This window comes from Macaca nemestrina, chromosome 2, assembly GCF_043159975.1.
Source record: "Macaca nemestrina isolate mMacNem1 chromosome 2, mMacNem.hap1, whole genome shotgun sequence".
In the NCBI taxonomy this organism is placed as follows: Eukaryota; Metazoa; Chordata; class Mammalia; order Primates; family Cercopithecidae; genus Macaca; species Macaca nemestrina.
In genome coordinates this window covers 134293785-134312345 of record NC_092126.1, presented here as the reverse complement: position 1 = coordinate 134312345, position 18561 = coordinate 134293785, and the positions used below count along the sequence as shown (strand labels likewise).

The window sequence follows — 18561 nt, the reverse complement described above, 5'->3', positions numbered from 1 at the left end:
TGTTTGATTTAATCACAGTTCTTCAGGAATGCAATAGCACATTACCTGAGGAATGCCTATGTTGAACTGCCATCGTCTTTGAGTGGCTAGATGAAGTTAACATTTGAACTTGCAAAGTTGGAGTAAAAATAGAAACATAAAGATTTTAAAATATGTTACCTACATGAATTTCATGGCAAGTTTGTTGTTTCCACAAAAATGATTTGTGAATTACAGTTAAGATGGTGAATAAAACACTTGTTGAAATCATAATTCAAAGAGTTTATACCAAGAAGGAAGCAGTGTCCTTTACAAGGAAACATCTATATTAACATAAAAGGCTAAAGACATGTAATGGTAGTTATATTTTATATTCAGAAAACACCAGACCAATTAGGGAACTGAGATAAGCTGTTGGGTTATATTTTCAGATGCACCTTAAGCCATAGATTGTATTTAACAAATTCTTGATGGACTTTTTTTTTTTTTTTTTTAAAGCATCTTAACATTGCTGATGACCAGGCAATGATTGTGACAGAGTTATCACCTGTGCTTGTTCAGGAAAGCTCACTGCAGCAGGGAGTGTCAGCAGTTTGGAAGAAAGTCTTAGAGATAATAATTTAAGGATGCTAATATTCAACTAGTGCAGAACTTAAGAAAATATTGAAAAACACAAATATCAACAACTGTGTAAAGAATGAACTTGGAAGGGTTAAATTGTAAATATGCAGAAATTTTAGGAATATTTTAACCAATTTATTTTACTTATTTTTGTGTGTTTTCACAAGTGTGAAATATGATACAAATATGTGTCTAAGTTTAAAACTGTTATTTTGGTAAGCATAGAATAAAAATTCTAGGTGATAAGAAAGCATTACATTGTAGTTTAAGCAGCCATGTTTTTCTTTCTACGTGGTAAGTAAAAAAATGGTGTGCCTTACAATTTACAGTATCTTAGAGTCAATGAAATGTGGGAGTTAACTGAGATGTTACCTTCTGTCATCTAAGAAGTAAGGTAAAAAGAGAATGAGAGAGACAGATGAAAATGGTGACCAGGAACGATGCTACCTACTGCCCTCTCCTCCCCTGAAAATAGAAGAAAGCAATGATAATAAAAGGTGTTCAATGAATTGCTGACTAGTAAAGATAAGAGCATAAAGTTGGTAAGCACTTCTCTATGGCAAGGCGTGCCATGATTAAACAAATGATTCAATCAATTGCATAGACGACCTTGGTGTTTAATCTTAGTCCGCCTCTGTCACTGAATCTGAAATCCAATTTAATGTCTGCTTTGTACATCAAAGAGCAAAAATAGGTCCATGCTACATATTTTCTTGAAGGAATAACTTAAATTAAAAGAGAAAAACTTTCCCAAATATTAAGGTTGATGTTGATGAATTAAGTAGAATAACTCTAAATTTGGCAGTTCTATAGAGCAAGTTGATCTTTTCTCAGATAAATTATTCTTCAAGAATATCTTCAATGTCAAGCCTCAAATGGTGTCTTACAATACTGCCAGTCAGTCATTGTATATGTTCTCTTTCAACTGATTTATCTACCAGGGCCTTTTTGTGCTTGTTGATTGAGGAGTCAATCTTGCATATATTCCATTTTCCTGATCTGTTTGACAGAATCTTAGCGAAACATTCAAGGAGAAGATCCTGCTTCCATAGTTACATCACTCCTTTTGAGATTCCATTGCAATTCAGCAGAAGATAATACCAATTCCAACTTTATAGTGTAACTTCCATTTTGTGGAAAGCTATTTTCATTTTGGCACATTAACTAGTACAATATGAAAATGAAAAATCCTAAAGTGAATATGAAAATCTGTATACCCTCCAGCTGATTCTTCAAAGTTCATTTTTAAAATGTACTTGTTTTGAGATTCTCTGCAGTAGGAAAACTGTATTTACCAAACCATGTAGCACATTCCTAGACAGACACAATACCACTAAATCAGTCCATTTAATGTTGGCACTTTCCTTACTTGAGAGTTTGGTTTTGAGTACTGTTCTCCTTTCCTTGCTGATAATATAGTTTTTGGAGTATCTAGTAACTGCTGGCCAATTTTAGTCATCTCACCTAATTGGAGCAAAACAAAAATGATGGGTAGCACTAGGAAGGCCACATTTCCCAACCTACCTTGTAACCAGATGGGATCGTAGGATGATGTTTTGGCCAATAGAATGTGGACAGAAGTGATATAGCCACTTCTAGGCCTCACTCTTCTCTTTCTTTGCTTGTTGGATGATAGATCTCAAGAATCTAGGGAGGATTCTGAGACTTAAGGGAGGTCTGAACAGTAGAAGTAAGGAGCCTGGGTCCATGTATGACTCTGTGCAGCGAGCGACCCCACACTCTCAAACCAAATTTGACTGTGCCAAGGGTGAAACATCACCCTCTGTTATGTTAATCTGCTGAAATGCTGGGACTGTGTGTTTCAACAACTAGGGTTACTTAACCTGATTAGTAATGATAGTGTAATAGTTAGAGAAGTCCCCAACTATATTCCTTAGGAGTTCCACCAGATATTATATAGTATATAATATAGAAATATGGCCTTTGTAACATATGACAACTTAATTGAAATGAATCTGGACATTTATTCCCTTATCTCAGAAATTTTTTTTAAATTTTAATATCTTAAATTTTAATCTTCACAAATACATAGTAGTTGTACATATTTATGGGGTAATAATTTGCTACAAGTAGAGAGTGGGTAATGATCAAATTAGGGTAATTAGAATATCTACCACCTCAAACATTTATTATTTCTTTGTATTAGGAACATTCCAATTCTACTTCTATAGTTATTTTAAAATATACAATAAATTATTTTTAATTGTACTTGCTCTATTGTGTTACTGAACATTAGATGTTATTCCTTTTATCTAACTCAAGTGTGGATCCACTGACTAACCCCTCTTTATCCCCACCACCTCCTCAGTACCCTCTCTGGCCTCTGGTAATGATCATTCTACTGTCTATTTCCGTAAGGTCAATTTTTTTTAGCTCCTACATTTGAGTGAGAACATGTGACAGAAAAATATAGAATATTCCACACATTTGCGTGTCATCCTTGTGCAGAGGCCATGCTAATCTCTGTATTGTTCCAATTTTAGTATATGTGCTGTGAACTGGGCACTCTGAAATATTTTTGAGTGTTATTTGCCAAGCATTGGATAAGTTTGGGGGATACCATAAGGAGCCAAGAAGGCGTGGTTATAGTCCACAGAGCTTTAGTCCAGGAAGTAGATGCTGACCAATGGATACACATATAAACGTAAAATTATAACCACGCTCCTTTCTATGACATACAGGATCATGATGATCCTGTATGTCACAGAAATATTTGACAATATTTCTATGTCAAAAAATAGAAATATTTGACTTCATTAGGGAGGCATCCATGAGGAAGGATTCCATGCTGAGAGGGGCAGATGTGTGGTTACCACATGAAAGTCAGATAGCAGGAGACAAAATGAAAGAGGGTCAGAGTGGGTGGAGCAGGGAGAACGAAGGGAAATGTGTCAGGTGAGCCTAGATAAGAGTGCAGGTTAGAGGAAGTATTTTACTCTTCACTTAGACACTAAAGAATGACATTTGCCCTTTGCCCTTTGAAAAACACTGCTCTGGCTGCATTTAGGGGAATGGATTGGACATGAACATGTACCTACATTTATACGAAGAGAGCATGTGGTAATATGAGAATCACCTGTCAAGATACCTGTACCTGGCTGGGTGTGGTGGCTCATGCCTATAATACCAGAACTTTGGGATGACAAGATGGGTGGATCATTTGATGAGTCCAGGAGTTTGAGACTAGCCTAAGTAAGATGGTGAAAGCCTGTCGCTACAAAAAAATGCAAAAAAATTGGCCAAGCCTGGTGGTGTGTACCTATACTCCCAGCTACTTGAGAGGCTTAGGTGGGAGAATCACCTGAGCCCAGAAGGCAGAGATTTCACTGAGCCAAGATCGTGCCACTGCACTCCAGCCTGGGTGACAGAGTGAGACACTGTCTCAAAAAAACAAAAAAACAAAAAGAGAGAGAGAGAGATAGCTCAGGAAAAAAGGAAATATAAAAACAGTTCAGCAAAGGAAACGTTTTTGGGATTGGATGATTGATGTTTTGGTAAACTATAGTTACTTTCACCTTTATGTCTTTTTTTTTTTTTTTTTTAACCATTATAGATCAGTAGTTCAATATGGCAAGTTTGAGACAGGAGACATTGGTCTTAGGCCAGTGTGAACATCTAAAGCAAATGAAATTGCAGTGAACTATGAGGCTGGTTTGAGTGAGATTTTTGTCATCAGTTGCTCTAACATCCAATCCCCTGTGGCAACCTACAACCAAGTAAGAGGACTCCTCACAAAAGACACTGGGATGCCTTGATGCTCATTACTTGGAAGATAAGGAGACATCACAGTTTGTCCACAAAATTTATGAAAAGACTGTGCCCAAAACGCAATGGAGAAAGACCTGCTTTGCTTCCCTCTCTGATCTACCCAGATTTCTGACACCCATGTCCCTCTGTCTCAGATTGTTTTCCAGTTCCCGAGAGAATGAGATGTTGATATCTTGAATCTTTTATATAGACTTGTTTTCTTTCTCTCTGTATATGAGAACCACTGCTAAGGATGCTTATGATTTAGTAATCACCTTGAGATGTTCCTTGTCCTTCTGTGGGCCCCAACTGTATTTCTTCCCCTTGTGATCCAGGCTGCAGGGCCTGACAAATGCACCCTCTCAACCACATCAGCACCAGTTCAGGTTCAGACTGGCCTTCTCTCCTCCACACACGAGAGAAAGAGCTGGACGCTCAGCTCTTTGTTACTTTTTATTTTTAGACTCAATTCACCTCTCCAGAAGCAATACATAGAGAGAATGCTGAATAGACTACCCTGCATTGAGACGCTTCTCCAAAGATATCTTTTTCCCTGTATGAAAGAATGACTGATTGCAAGTATTTATTTTCTAAGGTACAATTGTAGACCTTCAAAGTCAGACTGTTAATTTGGTGATATTAACTTTTGAGTCACTTGACTAGTCAGTTTAGGAAGCAACAATTCTCTCAAAACTCTTATAATTACATTTGGACAAGTTTGTGCGTAGGACCGCAAGTCCATCAGCTTATTATAACCATAGTGCGTTCACACACCATCTTCATTATCTTGTGCTAAAGAAGAGAGCACACACTCCTCTGTGGGTAATTTTAGATTGGCCACTGACACACTCTGCAGTGTTTATAAAGAAAACAAAACTTGGATGTTGGCCCTTTTAATTATAACTGGCAGAATTGCTACACCCAAAAATCACATAATCTCTTCACCATATTATATCTTTGAAGACATCTGCTTGCAAAGCAGTAACAAGGAACTTGAATTCTAAAAACAAACTTTGTACTAGATTGATTGGTTTGGCGAGCCACGCTTCTGAAGTACTGACGGATTCTGAAAGATATATTCCTGAACTTCAAGAAAAGTTTAAAATATGCTATAATGGAGTTACATCAAATTGTCTTTGGTCTGGACATGCAGATTAGAGACTGAGATCCTATTTTATCGTGAAGGAAGGTCCACTAGCCCAGTGGCAAATATCATAAATGTCACCAGTCATTCTGCATTTTTGTTTTGAGTTTCCAAATAAACATCTAGCCAATGAAATAGTTGGACAGTCCAGTGTGCTATTTCACCTGAGAAATGATCACCCCATAAGATTCTATGTTCTAGGTGCTTTATGTGTAATATTGTGAATATTGTATATTGTGAATATAATATTGTGAATACAATGTATACAATATGTATAATACTGTGAAGACAACTCCACCAAAGGGAGAAAGCTGATCTTTGACATCATCTTTACTATTTATCAAGCATATACCTCTCTTCATGTAGATTTGGGATATGATCTGAGTCCATTTTTTGAGCAATTACATTGTGATCCTAGTCACCTACTCTGGGGTAGATAATTTCACAGCTTGTAGAGTTCCTAAACTCATGGTACTGTAGCCTGAAAGATGAAATGGAACAATTAATCGTTATCTATGCTCTGCAGATGAGTAAGAATCTTTCCTTTCATAGGAGATTCGTGCATGTGTATTTGAATTAACAGTCCAAAAAAAAAAAAAAAAACCCAATGCAAAAGCCTGAATTTGTTGCCAAAATAAAATTGCCTACATCTTATGTAGTCATGTAACTCATAAGGTTCCACCCTCCTTCCATAACTCTAGCCAAAGAGTCTGTTTTTCCTTCCCTAACACAGTGTTTTCTGGAGCCCAGGACTAGTTTTTAAACACTAACATGACTTAAGAAGGCTGCTGGAAAAGTGAAAGCAATCTCATTGTACTGTATTAGTTTAACCAAAATGACTAACACATTTCAACATTTAGAATGTCCAATTGAACAAATATTTACTGCTCAGTTAGTAGGTTTATTTTAAGAATCTTTGTCCAAAATTGCTTATCTTGTGGTAATGCTTTGAATATTGAGTATACATTTTAGATAAAGCAATTTTTCCTTTGATGTTAAAAATTGCATTTATAAATAGGTACATTGCCTAAAAATTATAAAATTGCATATACTACTTTTAAATGTTGAAAGTTCCCCAAAAGCTTCACAGATGTTGAAATTTGTTGTCACTCTAACATTAATTTTATTAGTCCAAAGTATTTTTACCCAAATGTTTTTCCGAGAAGTGCAGAGCAACTGCTGTTACCCCAGAGCACTGAACTATTAACTGTTAATGGCAGGGCAGTTTTCAAGTTCCAATATTTCAGCTGCATGCTTGGATATAAGTTATTTTGTTCATACATCCCCTTCTTGCAAATACGTAAGGCAAGAAAGTTAATAATTTTGGTGTTCATTAAAAACTCCTGAATGTCTTCATATATGTAGCACAGACTCCAGAAACATTATTAGAACTAGCAAACCACTAGGATGATAGAAAGTGTGAAATTAAAACAAAAAAGGTTACAGTACTAAGAATGATTTATTTTAATGAAGCTAGTTCAGCGTTTCCATTTTGTGTGTTTATGGTGCAGTTATTCAACATGTTTTCTTTTTTGGTAGGTCATGTCAGGGAGACTTTGGCTGAAGAAAATCACAACAGACGAGAGATAATGCAAGAGAAAAATAAAACCATTCCATGAGGATGTCATTCTGGAACTTCCTGTTACCAGGGAGTGAGATCAGGATGCTTGGGGCAAGGTACATTTGGGTAAAGCTTTGGATTCTTAGAACTTCCACTGAGCACTGCGGGACAAAAGACTAGCAGGGGTTTCTAATTAGAAGAGTTTTGCAGCATGTGCTAAAGCTTACTTTCTTTAGAGTGTATGGCGTTATGCCCACAGATAGATGTCCCAGTTTTAAGTTGTGGGTGATTTTTATGCAAGTCTGTTTTATAGAATTAGTCTTCTAAGGTGTTTACATGGGCCAGGTAAAATCTCGATTGTCAAGAGAAGATAGGTATACATGTACACACTGCAAAATAATTTGTCTGAAAGGTTGCTAACCCACAAAATTCCCCCCCAGGCTCAGAGAATCTAGAAAAGCCTGTGACTTCTACACAGCTCTCTCAAATGTGAAGGAAGCAGGCATGACTGCTCTTTGATTCTCATAGGAAATGTAAAGATGTAATTTCTGCAGTGAGTAATGGTACAAATAAAATTATGTTTATTATTATTTTATTCGTGGCATTTAATTACAGAGGGAGATGGGTAGTCAGATAGCAAAACAGCCATAAACAAGGGAAAGGCCCCTCTGTTCTTTTTAAATGAATGCTCTAAAACAATTGGGAAGAACATTAATAGAACACCCAGCTAACGACAGACTCGCGAGCATATGCGTTCACTTGGGGTTCATCAAATAATGGACCGCTGGCCTATTTTTCAAGCCATTTCTCTGCAGTAACTTGACATTTGATAGGATTACCTTTGGATTTTGGTCTGAGTCTCTGCTATGCCTGAGATTGTCATCTTTTGATTTAAAGATAATAGAGCCAAACATGTGAAACTGTTCTGTAAAGAGTCAACCTGTGACTCATAACCAAATATCATAAAAGATTTTGTCTACAGTTTGCTTTCTTACCTCACTGTTGTAATTGAAATGATCAAATGACTAGCTTCCATTATAAACACCCTATATTTATTTTGTAAAAAAGCTTGACATTCTTCGGAGATGAAATATAATAGTATCATAAACCTCCGAGGCAATTCTGTTCCCCTTAAGACTCACAGCATTTGCTGATTATAATTTTAATTCAAAAGTTTCACCAGAAAAGGTGAATCAATTTTGCTTAAGCATAATGTTGAACAATTAAAAAAAAGCATCTGAGCAGGTCAGACATAGATAAAACCAAATTATGAGGCAGTGGAATTGTATACAGGAGGATAAACAAAACACACTTTAACATTGGCAATGGACTTGACCATTCAAAATATAGTTAATAAGTTTCCAAACATGCAAGTTCTAATTTTAAAATTAAGCCTTCCAATTGCCAATTTCAAAAAATGTAATGAGTTTAGAGTGGCCTTTTTATTATGCATGGCTTTATGTCTTTGGATTTCAAAATTACCTAGCATGCATTTTCAACTTTGCTACAATTTCCGGGCTGTTTTCATTTCTATTTAAAAAGGCTAAACAGTAAGATGTGCCTCTGCTTTGCATTCTAATTGCACGTAACTGATTTGCACAGCAGAACAAAAAACTCATTTTCAGATTAAGAATCGTGCACCAAGAAATAATTATTGTTCTACTAGAAAAAAATATTTTCCCACTTTCTTCCCTCATTTACGTGAACCGTTTGCCATGTTTCTCCCAGGTTGCTATCTTTTATAGACCACCATGCATTGCTCTTTAGGGACTCAAATAATGCAAATGGAAACAAGGAACATACAACTGTTTTGACTACATTCTTCTGCTTGCAACATAACACTTGCCTTTTATTATTTTATCTTCAACAATCAAGGGGTGACTAAATGGTTGCAGGTGGTGATGAAAATAAAAGCCATCCATCATTATTTATTAGGCATGAAAAAGATACACAATAATGTAATTTAATCTCAGAGCAGACAATTATTTCCACATATTGATAATACAATGTGAAAACTGTCATGAATTCTAATATGATATTTTGGCTTTATTGGTACGCCACAGCCAGCATGACAAATAATGAAATTGTATCAAAGAGAAAAAAAAAAGGTAATTATGTGCATATGTCAATATCATGGGTGGAAAACATATCACCAAATCTTTAAAGCTTCTTCATTATAACTTGACGAATTCAAAAGTTTGAAGTGGAAAAAGGTGTATTTACAGTTTTCACTATTTAAGACAAAAATCTATTACATTAGCACCACAACCTATAATCTGAATAAACACTGATGATGTGTTTTATCATATAAAATTTTTGAGAAACAAGCAGTCTGCTAAAATATTTGTGAGAAGTATATATACACTATAGGCTCAAATTTCTAACATATTCTTTGGTTCACTTTAGTCTGGTAAAAATTTGCAGATGAAAACTCTGTGATCTCTACTTTGAGTAGCATACACATGACTAGTAAATGTAGCAAAGAACGTACCTTTTAGCCAAATAAAGCAAATGGCTGAAAATAAACATCTTTGGTAGGAAAAATCCTGACTGATGAAACGCTTGGTTAAAAAAAGTGAAAGCGAATTTTTTGTTATGTTAAATGATTTCTATTTCTCTTAGTTTGCCGGACTCCTTTCTTCAAATAGGCTTTGGTAGGAGAAAATGGGACAAGAAGGAAACAAACTATCGTTTGATCTGTATAGGTGGGAACCAAAAACATTTTCTGACTCCTATTTGAATAGATTTTGGTTTCTCTAAAGGAGTTATCATGATTAGAGACTTTCCAACTTAGGAAGAAATGAGATCGTTTTAAAAGTGTCTGGATGTTATGCAGTATACACACACACACACACACACACACATTCTACAGCACATATACGCAGCATGCTCTGTACTTTCTTGGAGACTAATTTATTCAGGGTTCACATATAGATTACAAATATATTATTGGATAAGATAAATGATCTCCTCTTAGAAAAATGCCTTTTAGAATTATTAAGGAGGAAAAATATTTTAGATTTGGCTTTCAGTGGTGGGCAGGACCTGGAAGAAAAAGTATCTCTGAGTGATCACAACACTGTGACCATTCTGGGCTGGGAGAGAACATTTATATATCATGTGGTTACTCAATTTTATAAAAGGAACCTAAGAACAAGTGTAGGCACTGGTTAGGAAAAACAAATGAAAGGAATAATTTAAAAAGTCAATAAGCCACAGGAAATCTGGAGACTGTTTAAAAACACCTTATTGGAAGCCTAGCAAAAGTATGTGCCAGAGATCAAAGGGACACTTGGAAATGTGGCCCAAGTAAGGAAACCAGGGAGATCCGCAAACTATGGCAGGTCAGGTGTGAACAAGAATGCAGGCGAGCCAAAAGAGAATTCAAGAGTACCTTGCAAGTGACTCCAAAGCTAATAAAAATGTTCTTCAAAATATATCCATGGCAGGAAACCAAATAGAGAACTAATGGGCCGATCAAGTGACCCACTCTGGGTAGAAGAGATATTCTTCTTGGAAGACGGAAACTCTTCTGACTTGCCTAAAAATGATCCATTCATTCATTTGTTCATTCAGTCCTTCCGTATTTTCACACATTCAAGCATCTATTCACCCAGCTATTCAGTTATCTATTCACTGAAGAACTAAAAAAAAAAAAAAAAAAAGAAAAGAAAAAAAAATACAGAATGTACTACCATGAGCCAGATTTTGAGTTCAGTACTGGGAATACAATAGAAATACACATAATTCACTTGCTCATTATTTTCACTCATTCAATCATCCATTCATTTATCCATCCATTTGATTATCTATTCATTCTACACAAAAATTACAGAATGTCTATAATGGATTAGACTCCTGGTTAAACACTGGGAATATATTAATATATAAGACATTCATTCATTCAATTGATATTTGTCTACTATGTCCTAAGCACTGGTTTAATTCTTTGAGATACATCAGTGAACAAAAGATACAATATTGCTGCTTAAATCTAGCTTCCTTTCCAGCAGGGAAGAGTAGTGCAGGTAGGCAACATATACAATCAACGACTGGTCATGAAATCACAATCAACCATTTAGTATGGAAGTATTATTATGAAGGACAGGTTCAGGTAGCTATGAGTGTCTGATGGAGGCTCTGTCTGATGTAGAGAGTACCACCCCATTCAAGGACTGAAAGAAATAGGAGGGAGGAAGTGAGAAGCAAGAGATCAGGATGGTGAGATGACACAAAGACCACATTCTGTGGGGCTTGAAGGGCGATGTGAAGAATGCTAGATTTTATCTAAAGAGCAATGGGAAGACACTGAAGGATTTTAAGCAAGAGTGATCTGCTTCAAAAGTTTGACACTCTTCTGGTCAAAACACTGTGATGGTTCCCTATTTCAATCAGGGTAAAAACTGAAGTCTTTACAATGACCTGCAGGAACCTCCATGTTATTTTCTCTATAGCTCTCCAACATAACTTCTTTTCACCCCTCTCCACTGCTCATGGTGCTCTAGCTACACTGGTCTCTGTGCCCACTGACTATTTCCCCCTCAAATCCAAATGGCTAATCCTTATCTTATTCAAGTCCTTTCTCAAATGTTACCTTGTCTGTCAGGCATATCCTGAGCACCAGACTTAATACTGTAACTTCCCTACCATATCTACTTTTACCCTCCTTTGCAGTTTTTCTCCCCATAGCACTCATTACCTTCTGATGTACAGTACAATTGATTTATTATGTTTAACGCATTGTCTATACCCTGGCCCTCCTCTGCAAGTCATATGTACTCTCCATGAAGGAAGCAATTGTTATCCTTCGTTCACACATTTATCCTAATCCACTAAAACAGTGCCTAGGACATAAAACTCAATAATCATTTGCTAAATAAACAAATTAATAAATGCGTTGGTCAACATAATCATATTGGCATTTTAAGAAAATTACACTGGCTGAAACTTGAAGAACAAGTTGGGAAGGGTTATGTATAGATGTAGAAAAGCAAGAGGCTATTTTGAGGGTCTAATAAAAAATGGTAAACACTTAGACTAGGGAGATGATGGCAGAAATGAAGAAAAGTAAACTGATTTTAAGGTTTTTTTTTTTTTTTTTTTTTTTTTAGATAGAATCATCAGGCTCTAGATTGGATACTTACGGCTAAACCTGGCTCACACTGATTTGCAAGAGCTGATTTTAAATTTTCAGAAATTCTGTGACTTGGTTGTTAAACACAGATATTAAAAATTAAATTATATAAACTTATAATAAATTATATCAAAACAAGGGTAATAAGTACTCAAAAGTCATTCATCCCTAATTATTTCACTACATTTTGCTATTAGCTACATAACTCTTGAGGTTATTTATATCTGTGGTATTTTTTGGTGAAATACTATATGTTGGTGTATTACTGCACAAATCTTTCCAATTCACATTCAGTTATGTCATATTGGTAGCTTGAAATCAGCTACGGTGGGAGGATTTGTTCCTCAGTAATTGTCAAGTACTATAACTCAGGGCTTGATTTATTGTACTATTGATTTTCTAGACTTAAGAAAGTGATGGAGAAAGTGTCAATGATTCAGATTAAGTGTGTTGTGTCTGTAGATGTCTCATTGTTAAATCACATGAAATTGAGCAAATATTCTTCCAGTGTGTAAAAACAATCATTTGATCCATCGAAGAAGTCATTCACATTATGGAAAAAACAATAAAATTTCAGTATACATTTTTATTGTTTCACCCTCGTCTTACTCTTTAATGTAAAGGAAATGATCCACCAACATACAGGTCAGAAATACTCTCATCCATTAGTTGCAACCATAAGTTGGCTATGGATCTAAGAGTTTGGCAAAAAACAATGAAAGTATTCTGTGAGAATCAATATGCTATATGAAATTTACAATAAAGGGTATTGTATATTTTATTATTATTCATAAACTGTGTGCTATAGTTTTATATCAATACTATCATAAATCTAAATATGTATGTATACATTCTTGTTTTTAAAGATAACTTGTTAAACAGTATACTATTGGGAATATGAGTCAAGAGAAAAGAAATAGCCAAAGATGGCTGCCAGTTTCTGCCTTGTTAACTGCCTAAATGGTGTTACTCATTCCCGTATATGGGAAACATTAGAGAATAACTAGGTTTGTTGGGTAGGAATAGGAAGAGTGTCATTGGTTAGGCTGGGCGATAGCGAGATTGAAGAAACAGACTCCAAGTTTAGGTGGCCAGGTAGATAGATAGTGCTGGAAAACGAAGAAAACTCTAAGCTGGAGCCATCATTTGGGTGATTTGTGTAAATAGTAATTGAAGACTTGAAAGTGGATAGAGCTATTCTGAGTGTTTTCTCCAAATTGACTTCTGAAGCAGAGTTTGGAATCATTTGGATAAAAATGGCAAATACTGGATGTTGCAGTCTGATTAACAAATTAACCGTATGTATATAACCAGGGCTAAATAATATCTTCCAAGAATGTTGGAGGTTTAATCAAGAATATAGACCAAGGATATGTTCTCTTTTATTAGAGAAGGGTATCTTAGTTAAAGGGACAGTGTCAAAGATATAGACCATTGTTGAAGGCCTGGGGTAAGTAAGTAGGAGATTATGGTGGGTGCCCTGTGTGAGTAGACTTGAGTTATTTACCTATTAGTTACTGATAGTTCTGAGTGCTATTAGTAGGATTATTTAATTACTAGCTAAAATAAAATGTAGGGGGTCAAATCCTCAAAAATAGCATCTTTCTCTGAGGTCTTCATCTGCCTATTAAATAAAGATCCATGAACTTTTACTTCTGGGAAGACAGACAAATGTGGTTTTCCCTATTCCATAGACCCCTGAAAAGTGGAATAAAGAAGGTAGACCAGGTAGGGACTTTAGGATTTAAGGAATAAGATGGAAGTGAATTATCAGGATTTCCTTTTTGTGTCATATATCCCAGACATGGAGCTGAAGAAGCCAGCAATCTGGCACTGCCAATGGGCCCAGGAAAAAAAAAGACAATTCCAAACAAAAGTCTACTATCTTGTCAAAGGATTAGGAGATGGCAGCCTACCAGAAAACTTGTAAAAAATAACCATTCTATTCCAGCCAAACACCCCTGAAAAAAATGTGGTCTTACCTGATCCACACCAGCAAAGATGAAGTGGGGAGCCTAGATGTCCACTCTTGTGAGACTGTAATGAGGCTCCCCAACACTACCACTGGACTGGTGTCAGAGAAGGCTGAGTAGGGAGCCCAGATGTTTATCCTTACTGAGTAGTTATGAGACACCTCAACCCTCATCCCTGCTGTGTTGCTGGAGATTACATGGGAAGCCGAGACTTCCATCGCCACCCAGCAATAATGTGGAGCCTAACATCACCTTTAGCTTCAACAGAGGCCAGGTGAACAACAGGGACTGCTATCTCATTTGGCAGTGACAAAACATTGTTTCTGCCTTCCCTGCTGAAGTGGTGCTAGAAAATTCAGCTAAAACAGAGGTATAAATAAGATAAAATCTTGTAATGTAATACAAAAATGTCTAGATTTCAACTGAAAACATCTATCACACTAAGAACCAGTAAGATCTAAATCTGACTGAAAGAAGACAATCAACAGATATTAGCACCAAGATGAGAGAGAAATTAGTATTATTGAAGATTTTAAAACAGTCATGCTAAATATGCTGAATAAAAAAATTACAAATCTGCTTGAAACAAAGGAAAACGAGAAAGTCTTAATGAAAAAAATCTCAATGAAGTCTCAGTGAAGAAATAGGAAATATAAAACAGAACTGAGTGGAAATTTTATTTTTTGAGCCAGGGTCTCACTGTGTCATCCAGGCTGGAGTACTGTGGCGTGATCTCAGCTCACTGCAGCCTCAACCTCCCAGGTTCAAGCCATCTTTTCCGCCTCACCCCCCAAGTAGCTGGGACTACAGGCACAAGCCACCACACCCGGCTGATTTTTGTATTTTTTTGTAGAGATGGGGTTTCACCATGTTGCCCAGGCTGGTCTCAAACTCCTGAACTCAAACAATCTGCTCGCCTCAGCCTCCCAAAGTGCTATGATTAGAGGCGTGAGCAACCAGGCCCGGCCCCAGGTAGAAATTTTAGAACTAAAACAATATGATAACCAAAATAGAAAGATTGGTGTGTGGACACAACAGCAGAATGGAGGGAATAGAGCATAATCAATGTATTGTGAAAAAAAAACAATAGAAATTATCCAATCTGAAAAACAGAGAAAATAAGACTGAAAAGGTCTGAAAGTATCTCTCAGGGACCTGTAGGACAATCTTAGACAAAGGGAAACTAAGAATTTGTTTTCAGCAGATCTCATTTAAAAGAATGGATAAAGGAAGTTCTCTAAACACACAAACACACACACACGCACACGCGCACACACACACACACACGCACACAAAAGAAGGAAACTTGGAACAAGGAGGAAGAAAGAACATGATTAGAAAAAATATGGATAAACACAATAGGCTTTCCTTCTCTTCAGTTTTCTAAGCTATTTTTGATAGTTGATGTAAAAATCATAATATTGTCAGATTTGGTTCTAAATGCATTAGAGGAAATATTTAAATACAACTACATTATAAATGAGGACAGTAATGGAATGTAAAGGTCTTTATCTAGAGCAACAATGTAAAAAGCTAAACATAGAGATATCCTCAAAAACACTATATATGAACAAAAATGAGATCTAAAAGATGTTCAGGTAACCCACAGGAAGGCAGGAAAAAGAAAACAGAGGAATAAAAAACAGAGAAAACAAAAATTAAAATGACAGACGTTAAGTCTTAACATGTCAATAATTATTTAAATGTAAACTTACTTCAAGTAAAATTACTTCAAATAAGATGTATGCAGGTGGAAAGTAAGAAGATGGAAAAAGATGTATTATGCAAACATTAATTAAAGGAAAGCAGGAGTGGCTATATTAATATCAGATAAAGTAGATCTCAGATCCAAGAATATCACCAGAGATAGAGACATTATATGGTGATAAAAGGCTTAATCCACTAAGGTATATGCACCAAACAACAGAACTACAAAATATGTGAAGCAAAGATTGATAGAACTAGAAGGAGAAACAGAGAAATCTCAAATTATATTTGAAGACCTCCATACCCTACTCTCAACAATTGATAAAAACTACATAAAACTCAATACCATCTGTCAGCAAATTCTTTTTTTTTTATTATTATTATACTTTAAGTTCTAGGGTACATGTGCATATGTATACTTGTGCCATGTTGCTGTGCTGCACCCATCAACTCGTCAGCACCCATCAACTCGTCATTTACATCAGGTATAACTCCCAATGCAATCCCTCCCCCCTCCCCCCTCCCCATGATAGGCCCCGGTGTGTGATGTTCCCCTTCCCGAGTCCAAGTGATCTCATTGTTCAGTTCCCACCTATGAGTGAGAACATGCAGTGTTTGATGAACGCTCTTCATCACTGGCCATCAGAGAAATGCAAATCAAAACCACAGTGAGATACCATCTCACAGCAGTTAGAATGGCGATCATTAAAAAGTCAGGAAATAACAGGTGCTGGAGAGGATGTGGAGAAATAGGAACACTTTTACACTGTTGGTGGGATTGTAAACTAGTTCAACCATTATGGAAAACAGTATGGTGATTCCTCAAGGATCTAGAACTAGATGTACCATATGACCCAGCCATCCCATTACTGGGTATATACCCAAAGGATTATAAATCATGCTGCTATAAAGACACATGCACACGTATGTTTATTGCGGCACTATTCACAATAGCAAAGACTTGGAATCAACCCAAATGTCCATCAGTGACAGACTGGATTAAGAAAATGTGGCACATATACACCATGGAATACCATGCAGCCATAAAAAAGGATGAGTTTGTGTCCTTTGTAGGGACATGGATGCAGCTGGAAACCATCATTCTTAGCAAACTATCACAAGAACAGAAAAGCAAATTCTCATTGACATTTGTAAGGCCCTCAGCCAAACAACGGTAGCATACACATCCTGTTTAAGTGCCCCTGGCATCAACAAAGGCCAAGGATATGGAAGATATGCCAAAATGGATAATATCCTGGGCCATAAAACAAGCCCCAACAAATGTAAAGAATTGAAATCATACAGAGAAGCTAAAGCAGTGTAGAAAGGGGGAATTTCTAGCACTAAATGCTAGAAAAGAGGAAAAATGTCAAATCAATAATCTAAGAAAAGAAGCATTAAAAAAGGAGAGAGAAATAGTTCAAATGAATAATCAAAGCTCCCACTACAAGAACCTAGATAAGCAAAATAGACTGAAGGCAAGGAAAAAGAGAAAAATAATGCAGGTAAGTGCAGACATCAATTATTTTTCACACAGAAAAACAACAGAGGAAATTAATAGAACAATGAGCTGGTTAATGGAAATGATCACTGGCAAACCTATAGCAAGATAGACAAATGAAAAGGGAGAAGTCAAAAATTACTTCATTTTTTACAAGAAAATGAAGCAGAGGATATCACTGTAGACCTTGTAGATATCAAAAGTGCAATAAGAGAATACTACAAACAACTCCACATACATAAATTTGACAACTTAAAAGAAATGGAAAAATTCTTTGAAAAACACAAACTACTATAACTTACCCAGTATGAAATAGATAATTAAAGTGGCTCTATAATCATTAAGGAAGATGCATTTGTAATTGAAAAACTGCCCCATAAAATGCCCTCCAATTTCAGATGGTTTCACTGAAGAATTTTACCAAATATTTAAAAAAGAATTAATCCCAGTTGTACACAATCTCTTCTAGGCAGTAGAAGACTAGGGAATAATTTCCTATTCGTTTTATGAAGCTGATATTATTCTGGTAATAAAATCAAAGATAGCACACACACACCCCCCTCAAAAAATAGAAAACAAAAACTAGAAAATAACATGAATATAAGTGCAAAAATCTTTATCAAAATATTAGTAAACATAATTCAGCAATATATCAAAGAATTATATACTGTGACCAACTAAGGTTTATTCCAGGGCTGCAGGACTGATTTAATGTTTGAAAAATCAATGTAATCTCTCAGATTAACAGACTAAAGAAGAAAATTCACACAATCACATTATTCAATGCAGAAAAAGCATTAGACAAAATTCAGGTTCATTCCAGGGCTGCATGACTGATTTAATGTTTGAAAAATCAATGTAATCTACCAGATTAACAGGCTAAAGAAGAAAATTCACATAATCACATTAATCAATGCAGAAAAAGAATTTGACAAAATTCAATATCAATTTATGATTAAAAACCCTCAGAAAAAACTGAAATAGAGTAGATCTTCTTTAACTTGATAAAGAGCACCTATAAAATACCTTGAGCTAACATCATAATAGTGAAAGACTAACCACTTTTCCCTATGACCAGAAAGAAGACAGGGATATCTGCTCTCCTCACTTCTGTTCAGCACTGTATTGGAGCTTCTAGTTGGTAATCGACCAACTGATTTTTGACAAAGGTAC

General features: G+C 35.9%; 1 non-coding gene across 1 annotated transcript; it reads right to left on the bottom strand.

Annotated features, from left to right (window-relative positions):
* Nucleotides 1–3024: 3024 nt before the first annotated feature.
* LOC112426324 (U6 spliceosomal RNA) lies at nt 3025–3127 on the bottom strand. The gene has a single exon (XR_003017601.1). It is a non-coding gene; the product is annotated as a U6 spliceosomal RNA (small nuclear RNA).
* Between the last annotated feature and the right edge of the window lie 15434 nt (nt 3128–18561).